At 37.0% G+C, this 9,227-nt stretch overlaps 1 long non-coding RNA gene across 1 annotated transcript; it reads right to left on the bottom strand.

Moving 5' to 3' along the window:
* Nucleotides 1-430: 430 nt before the first annotated feature.
* On the bottom strand, nucleotides 431-8,304 carry LOC122147381. The gene is made up of 2 exons (XR_006161597.1): nucleotides 8,172-8,304; nucleotides 431-1,299 (listed from the first exon to the last, which is right to left on the bottom strand). It is a non-coding gene; the product is annotated as an uncharacterized LOC122147381 (long non-coding RNA).
* Nucleotides 8,305-9,227: the final 923 nt, after the last annotated feature.

The raw sequence follows: 9,227 nt of genomic DNA, 5'->3' as shown, positions 1-9,227 counted from the left end.
ATTCCTTTAACAGTTCTATTTTGTGTATGTCAATAGCAGAGATGCATAAAAAAAAAGAAAGAAAAAGAAACAGTCCATAACCATTAATGGAAGCAAAATTTAAAACAAATTTTTTCGCCATTCAGAGCATGTTTGTTTAGTATACAGTTACGTGGACCAGGTTTTTTGACCAATAAGATTTCACTGTGGGCGGAGCTACTAAGCACTTTGTAGTAAAGACAGAAACAAAGCAAAACACAAAACATCTTGTGATGGTCAGTGTGTTATTGCATCACGTCTGGTTAAGTCACACTGTTAGTGTCACTTAATACAGTAAGTGACATTTATCATAACCTTAAAACTTGTACACAGCCAATGTATCAAAATAAATCAGAGAGGCAAAACTATGAATCACACATTGAAAAAGCATGCAGAAATGAATTACTCTCAGTCAGAAATGGGTTTATTTTATTATTAACCAGATCTAAGAAACAACACTTTCCAAGATAAATCAGCTTACAATTTACATTTCCAACAGGCTGATTAAACAAAAACGTCACGTGTAGCTGTGTTTAGATATGATTTAAAAGACTTTTAAGATCCCTTAAAGCTTTCAAGTGCATGAGGATAATATCTGCTGTGATCTCAGTGAGGGGAGAGTTATTAATGATGTATCTTATCTCGTATTATTCTAGAGGTGAAGCAACGGTCAGGAGCGGAAATTGCAAGATTCAAAAAGAATTACACTCTCCATTATCTGTAAAGCTTTAGAAAGAAAACTGCATAGAGAATGAGAGGGAAAATCATATGTATGCCCACAAGTCTTGCCATATGTTATCTGCACTATCAATGACCTCCCAAAATAATATAAAAATAATTTAATCCCATATACACAAATGAGTGAAAGTCAATAGAGTGAGCCAAATCTCCATGTAAGCTCTGAATTCTCAACGTTGACCTCATTCACAGTAGTAGAATTACCTAAAACCTTCTCCCATCGCTTTTTCTCTCAATTTATTTCTTCTTTTGGTGCACAAAACTCAACTGCACCGTTTGTTCTGTACCTGAGTTTGGCTTTGGTTCTGGTTCTGGTTCTGTATTCACGGTCTGGCCGAGAGTTCCTGATCCATAAAGGTGAAAAACAGACACACAGCGGTGGTGATGAGGGTGTGCATGGCCTCATATAAGAGTTTCGGAGAAAACACGCTCCAGATGAAAAGGTGGTATCGGAGCGAGGTGACCAGAACTACGTAAAACACAGCTGGGATGGACCGCAGGAGTGCAAAGCAGTAGCTGCCATGACCAAGACCCATTACAGCCCTGAAAGAGAGAGAAAAAGACCAGAATACCAGGTCTCATCAACTATCTGGCCTGAGTCTATAATGTGTCATAAACATATAAAATATAATCACTAACACCAGGTCTCATCAACTGTGGTTCATTCCTCATTTAATGTTAATGGAAAAGCTATTACTTCCTTTACTTACTTTTGATTATGTGTTAGGTCTTACAACAAACATCTATAATATATTCATTAAGACAAATGTCACCTGCCATGGGCTGATGGCACAGCCATTAGCAGGTCTACATGCAATAATCTAACACTCTAAAAGATAATGGGACCTTAATGCATTGGACTAGACTGGATCAAGCTGTCCTAGACTGCATTAGACTGGCGTACACTTGACTAGACTAGATAGGAAGGATTGAAATGGATAGAACTGGTGGATTTCTTTGAAATTACAATACTGCACTTGACTGGACAGGAGCTGATGATAGACTGATTTGGGCTAGACTAATATAAAGTGAACTGGACTGGACTGGACTTGAATGGGCAGGACTGTACTAGTATGGACTGAATTGTGTTAGGCTAGATTAGATGTCCTCGATTTATTGATTGGAATTGATAGACTAGACTGGGCTGGACTGCATTGGAATTAATTAAATTGGACTGGACTAGAAGGGACTGAACTGAACTTGAAAGGGAAGGACTGGACTAGCATAAATTGAAGTGGGCTAGGCTAGATTAAATGACCTCAACCTATAAATTGGACTGGACTTCCTTGCACTTAATTGTAAGTTGATGAAAGACCTTACCCTACAGGTATACACTGGAGTTGATAACAGACTGAACTGGATTAGACAATTTTGGACTGAATTGGATTGGACTGGACTGGCCCAGAACAGGCAGGACTGGACTAGTATGGACTGAAGGGGGTTAGGCTAGATTAGATGGCCTCAAACTATAAACTAGACTGGAGTTGATCATAGACTGGATTTGGTTTAGACTACTTTGGAATGAACTGGTATGAACTGGACTACACTGCAGTGAACTGGACTGGAGTTGGTTTTAGTGGACTACATTGACAGGGCTAGTCTACAGTGAACCGAATTAGACTGGACAAGAATGGACTGAAACAGATTGAATTGGACTAGAATGGGCAGGAATGGACTACTATGGACTGAAGTGGGTTAGGCTAGATTAGATGGCCTCAACCTAGACTGGAGTTGATCATAGACTGGATTTGGTTTAGACTACTTTGGAATTAACTGGTTTGGACTGAACTAGAATGTACTGAAGTGGGTTTGGCTAGTTTAAATGGCCTCAATTTATAAACAGAACTGGACTGGAGTTGATTTTACTAGATTGACAGGGCTAGACTGACTGGACTAGAATGGACTGACCCAGAATGAACTGGGCTATAATGGGCAGGAATGGACTAGTATGGGCTAAACTGGATTTTTTTTATTAGTATGGACTGAAATGGATTGGACTGGATTTGAATTGACTGAAGTAGGTTAGGATTAAATGGCTTCAATCGATAAACTGGACTGGGTTATACTGCGCTGAACTGGAGTTGATGTTACTGGACTACATTTACTGGGCTAGAATATTGAACTGAATTAGACTGTACTAGAATGGAGTGAAGCAAACTGAACTGGATTAAACTGGACTGGTTTACACTACTTTGGACTGAATTGGACTGAACTGGTCTAAAATGGACAAGACTGGACTAGATGGCCCCAATTTATCATAAAATAGTTTTCTGTCATTATAACTCTTGTTTTGGACAAATGCTCAACTGTTTCAGCCTGAAGTATTATTCATATGATAGACACCAGAATCTGGCTCCTGGATTGCAGGCTGTTGAATCAGAAATCTTTTCTCTAGCCCTGGGCAAATCAATGTGTAAGCAGTCCAATCAGCATTTGACTCCCACTGTGAGAGTTTGGCTTCTCCAAGGAACAAATGACCTCATTCCTTGTTCACATGAATTTGGATGTAGGGCAGTTTCTATAGCGCCAAACAGCAAAAGCTCCACTATCTGTGGACAACACTCAAAGACATTCAGGCACCAGCCTTGCATTAAAAATGGAAATGTATTGTTGTGGCGACATAAATATTGAAAGCCCAATTCCCCAAAGTGGTACACATAGTGCTTTCTGTCAATACTAATATGACAAGTGAAACATTAGAAGAAAATAATCACGCATGCAGCTCCCAGTGAGCTGGATCAAGCCGGCTGAAGATGCTCCCCGGATGAGCGCGATGGCCTGGCATGTTTTGTTGTGAGTTTAAACTCCTTCATTCTTTCAACCAAAGGGACTGCCACAGTCCGGCCTAAAAAAACCCTCTCACAGGGAGAGAGAGATATTCATTCTGGGAGATTTCCTCTCCGGCGTAATTACGCACACAGATTTTATGTGACAGTGAAAGAGAACTAGACAAGGATAAGTGAGATAGCGGTGCATGGTTCAACCTGGAAACTAATCAGTGAATTTAAATTACGTTATGAGACAAACAAGCAAAGACCAAAGACTGAAAGGAGAAACCACTTCCATCAAGACAGTGATTAACTCACCTCAATTCATGCCAAACCTGTCTGACTTTCTTTCTTCTGTGGGACACACCAAGTTTATGGACTGCATTTATGGTAATTTAATGGTGTATCTCACTTTGTGTTTGGAGAAGAACGAAAGTCATGCAGGTTTGGAACGACATGAGAGTAAGCAAATGACAGAACTGTTATTTTTATTGTTTATTTTTTGTACTATCCCTTTAAATTCTAACATACTGTAGAGTTAAACAGAAAATTCAGCAGGTAATAATGGAGGAACCCAAACCTATGGCTTGGGAATATTTACTGGTGCAATTCTGTCATATTATTTGCGAAAACGTCACAAAGAATTTCAGTCCATTTTCCATTTTAAATACGTTTGCACCTAATCTAAGCTTTCCTGTTAGCATCCTCTGACTGATATGGCAAGCTCCGCCCCTGTATTAGGATCTCACGGAACAATGAGCAAAACATGTCAGGTTGTGATATTATTATACTGTAGTTAATAACATGTTTCTACAACCACATGCCCTTGGTTGCTGTAGAAAATAAGTTAAAAAGGTTATTATATTGATGAAAAATTATGAAAATTGTATTCTTTAGAATAACACGCACTGATGAATCGTTCAGAATAAGACCAGCAATCAGTTATTGCGAAATAGTCAAGTTTCATTACATTTACTCTTTAAGTGGAAAATTTCTGTCACCATTTACTTATCTTTGTGCCATTACAAGTGTTTATTTATAGTAGAATTTATACTATATCTGAACATTTATTATCATATTTTAGTTTTGTTCTAAGCTTAGCAATTTGTTATGTGTTATTTGTCTTTTTTAATGCATCTATCTTGCTTTGATTTATTTTTATTTCAGTTTTAGTAATTTTAGTACTTCAGCTCAAGTTCTTATAGTTCTTAGTACACACACACACACACACACACACACAGAGAAACATCTATAAGAAATGTTCCCCAGAAGAAACAACATAAGGGTGAATAAATAAATCTTCAATTTTGGGGTGAATTATCCATTTAAGTTTTTTATTTATTTTTTTATTTTGCTGTTGTAACGTGCAAAATCCTGAGCAATCTGGTTTGCTTTGAACATTTCTGCTAGTTTTGCAAAACAGAAATGTGTCAGAAAGGACAATATAGTTTTATTAAGAGTAGATAGACTGAATAGAATATTAAAACATGATGCTCTCTGCTCTTACAGACACAATAAACACAAGACAAAAACAGCAAACCACATTTAATACTGAATCAATGGAGAAATGACACATTTTCCAGTCCAGTGTTGACTGCCCTATCATTCTGCCTATCATTTTGACTGACAGGTTGTTTGTCTAAGCCAGACCAGCTGATTACAGACCTGCAGAGCTTTCTCATACTCCCAGCGAATCTTCTGTAAACTGTACAGCCACATCACAGTCCCCGCTGCTGATTCCCGACAGCACTGCCTAAAATCATTTTCCAGCGCCTGTCACACATATCTCTGCGAACAGAATGGTGGTCCTTCTCTGCTTTGCTGGCGGGTTTGCCCGGCAGGATGAAGGCATTTGCAATTCAAATCTACACCTCAGACACTCGGGTAGTAGATTGTTTGCAGGATTCAATATCCCTGAACACAAAGCACCATGTTGCCTCGGAGGAAAATGAAATATCTTCTAACAAGCCTGGTATTTCTCGCTCTCAAATGGATTGTGTAAAGCTCAGCTCAGATGGGGGATGGGTCTGCCAGGCTTGCTGGGATTCCAGAAAGCGGAGTATTGATTGAAAAAAGAGCATTTCCTGGATCTCGTGTGTGTGTGTGTGTGTGGGTGTGTGTGGTGTGTGTGTGTGGTGTGTGTGTGCTGTAGTGACACTGCTGACTGAGCACCATGCTGAATTATATATGTCAGACTAAATGTCTGACCACTTAAGACAGTCATTTATCAGGCTGTAGTCGGACAAGCACTTTAGAGGAAGTCTTCTAGCCTCACAGGGACACTGACTTTATAATGAGATGAATAACAGAGTGGGTGGCTCACAAAGTTTGATACTCTGCATTTATGTTGGATTATGGGATATGCAGAGAGTGCTCTACCAGGTTCATGCGCCATACAGAATACTGCGCACTACGAATGCCTTTATAGTCCAATTTAATTCCCTGAAGTAAAATGTTATCAACAAAGAAGTTTGAATGTGAATGGAAGCAAATTTAACTGAAATTCAAAGAAAATCGTATAACAATTTTTTTTATCTAGAAAAGCAACGTTTGAATAGCTCTGAGTTTGAATATGATAGCTTTTACAGGACACAATGACTGATAGAATGACAAAACCAATAGATAGATAGATAGATAGATAGATAGATAGATAGATAGATAGATAGATAGATAGATAGATAGATAGATAGATAGATAGATAGACGATAGAATTTTTCAGTTAAATTCTGAATTTTGCCCAATCCTGACATCACTGACACAATATTGATTCATGAGGGTCCAATGAGTGCAATTCAAACACTCCCAAACAATGAAAATAGTGGTGCAGAATGTGGCTCAAACAATGCCCATTTAGCACACAAAAATCCTGTTTCTATCACTGTAAAATAACAAAAAGATGACTGGATGGACAAAGTTTCTGAACACCAGAAAGGCATTGTGGATGTGGGTGGTCTTGGTACTTGAGTACTGAATGTTACAGTATGTTTTGATGGCACATTGAACTCTTTTGGCTCAAAAGACCAAGGAAAATTTGATTGCTCATGGAACCTCATGAACCTCTTAAAGAAAAAATTTCAGTGTGTAAAAATTGAGAGGCCAGTAAAATCTGTGTGTGTGTGTGTGTGTGTGTGTGTGTGTGTGTGTGTGTGTGTGTGTGTGTGTGTGTGTGTGTGTGTGGGTGTGTGTGTGTGTGAGTCTGATTGTCTCGGCATGATTTCCATTATTCATTGTCTATGATTGGCTCTAATTGTACCATCATTACCAGCTCGAGCTCTAATAACTGGCCCCTGATTCCTCATTCAATCTGACAGATCACTTCAAGCACCATTAAAACAATTATCTTAAGAAGACTAGCGCTGATTAATATTCCCATAATGCTCTGTAATTACGCATCACTGATATGTGGATGTGTCCTGAATCTTTGAAAACAGTCCTTATTTTGTCTCTCTTCTATTTTAAAGTAACACAAACATTAAGATTTTTTTTTTTTTTTTAGAAAAACTGAAGCCCAAAATTTGAAGGCTTCTAAAGGAAATGAAAGAAGAGTTTTGCTATGAGAAAAAAAAAAAAATATTACAGTGAACTACAGAACTGTGCTATTGCCCTGTAATTCTTAAGTAATTTTAAGCTTTTTTTTTCTGCACTGCAGTATTTTTAATAGAACAAGTGTCACACTGGAAGGCTGTTGCAACATTATTGCATAAAACTATCTTTAAAGGGGCCATGTTGAGTAAAACAATGTTCTTTGCCAAACTTTAACTATGGCATAATTTTCATTTTAATTTTACTTAAAGTTTTTGTTATTTTGTTGTTTTTGTCATTTGTTAATTTATCTCTTTTTTAAAACATATGTCTATAGCTTTAATAGATTTTTATTTCAGTTTTAGTTATTTTTGCACTTCAAGTTAAACTGATTGAAAATAAGTTTGATATAAAATAAATCTATAATATAATGTTTTTAACATTTTATTTTAGTTAACATTTATCTTATTTCAAGTATTGACCTTTTTTTTATAGTTTTAGGTTAAGTCAACAGTAATATCCCTCATTAATATATGATCACCTAACAGGGATGAGTGGCACTTCAAAAACAACTCATCCAATCAGAATTTAGAGTCGAAACTATTGGTTGTTTGTGTTTCTCCATGACTAGCTTTTGCTGGATGTTTAAATACTTTTAACTTTCAGCTCGAAACACTTAACGTACAGGCTCCATTCAGACCGTCCTCTAGCGTGTTTTGCAGTGTTACTGTTCCTGTAGCTCAGGTAAAGTACTAACCTTGACACTAACAATGGCGAGGTCACGGCTTTCGATTCCTGATAAGACACACTGAATGCTTCAGGTACAAGCACCTACTAAACGAATCTGTAAATACACTGCAGTTGAAACATTTGAGGTGGGTAAGATTTTTTAACGTTTCAGAAAGAAGTCCTCATGGCCGCACTTATTTGATCATAAATTCAGCAATAATTTATATATATATTTAATCACAAAGCTTACAAGCACAAAAACATATTTACATTTACAAACATTTAACACTGTTTAACTACAATATATATATATACATATATATATATATATATATATATATATATATATATAATGCACACACATATATACATATAGCTTGTATGTGTGTGTGTTACCTGTCTCTCTGTGAGCTGAGGAAACACAGCAGATGACATGCCCAGAGCAGTGGTCCTGCGTAGGGCTCAGCGTTGTCAGGAAAAACGGCAGGCGCTTCTACGTAACTCTCCAGACCCACAAAACCCACAGAGATGTCCACCGTCCCAATGTTATTAGAGTTTCCCTGAAGAGACCATATAACATAAACACAAGCGGTTGACATACATTTTAGCATTTTATATATAAATAAATATATATATAATTTTAAAATAAAAACAAATCAAAATAAAATATTATATATTTTAAAAACTTTCATGTCATTTGACCATTAACCAACCAACATCTGAGAACCCATGAACATTAATAATAATAATAGTAATAATAATAATAATCCTTATACATGTTGCAGCCATTTTAAAATAGTTGCTAAAAAATGTATGTCATTTGACCATTAAAGGGATAGTTCACCCAAAAATGAAAATTCTGTCATTAATTACTCACCATCATGTTGTTCCAAACCCTTAAGACCTTTATTCATCTTTGGAACACAAATTAAGATATTTTTGATGAAATGTGAGAGCTCTCAGACCCTGCATAGACACCAACGCAACTGTAATTGTTCCCAGGTCCAGAAAAGTATTAAGGACATCGGTAAAACAGTCCATATGAAATCACTCAACCAAAATAAATCTAACCAACCAAAAAAAATACTGAGCACACAGAAAACAAAAATAACAATTTATTCAACAATTCTTCTCCCCCGTGGTGGAAGACATAACTCAGGGGAGAAGAATAGTTAAATAAATTATTTTTGTTTTCTTTGTGCTCAAAAAGTATTCTTGTAGCTTCGCAAAACTGAAGTTGAGTCACTGATGTCACATGGACTGCTTTACCGATGTCCTTACTATGTTTCTGGACCTGGGAACATTACAGCTGCGTTGCTGTCTATGCAGGGTCTGAGAGCTCTCGGATTTCATAAAAAATATCTTAATTCATGTTCCGAAGATGAATGAAGGTCTTACGGGTTTGGAACGACATAAGGGTGAGTAATTAATGACAGAATTTTCATTTTGGGG

This window comes from Cyprinus carpio, chromosome A14 (genome assembly GCF_018340385.1).
Source record: "Cyprinus carpio isolate SPL01 chromosome A14, ASM1834038v1, whole genome shotgun sequence".
Lineage (NCBI taxonomy): Eukaryota > Metazoa > Chordata > Actinopteri > Cypriniformes > Cyprinidae > Cyprinus > Cyprinus carpio.
The sequence above is the reverse complement of the archived record's forward strand: the minus strand, read 5'-3'. Positions and strand labels throughout refer to the sequence as shown.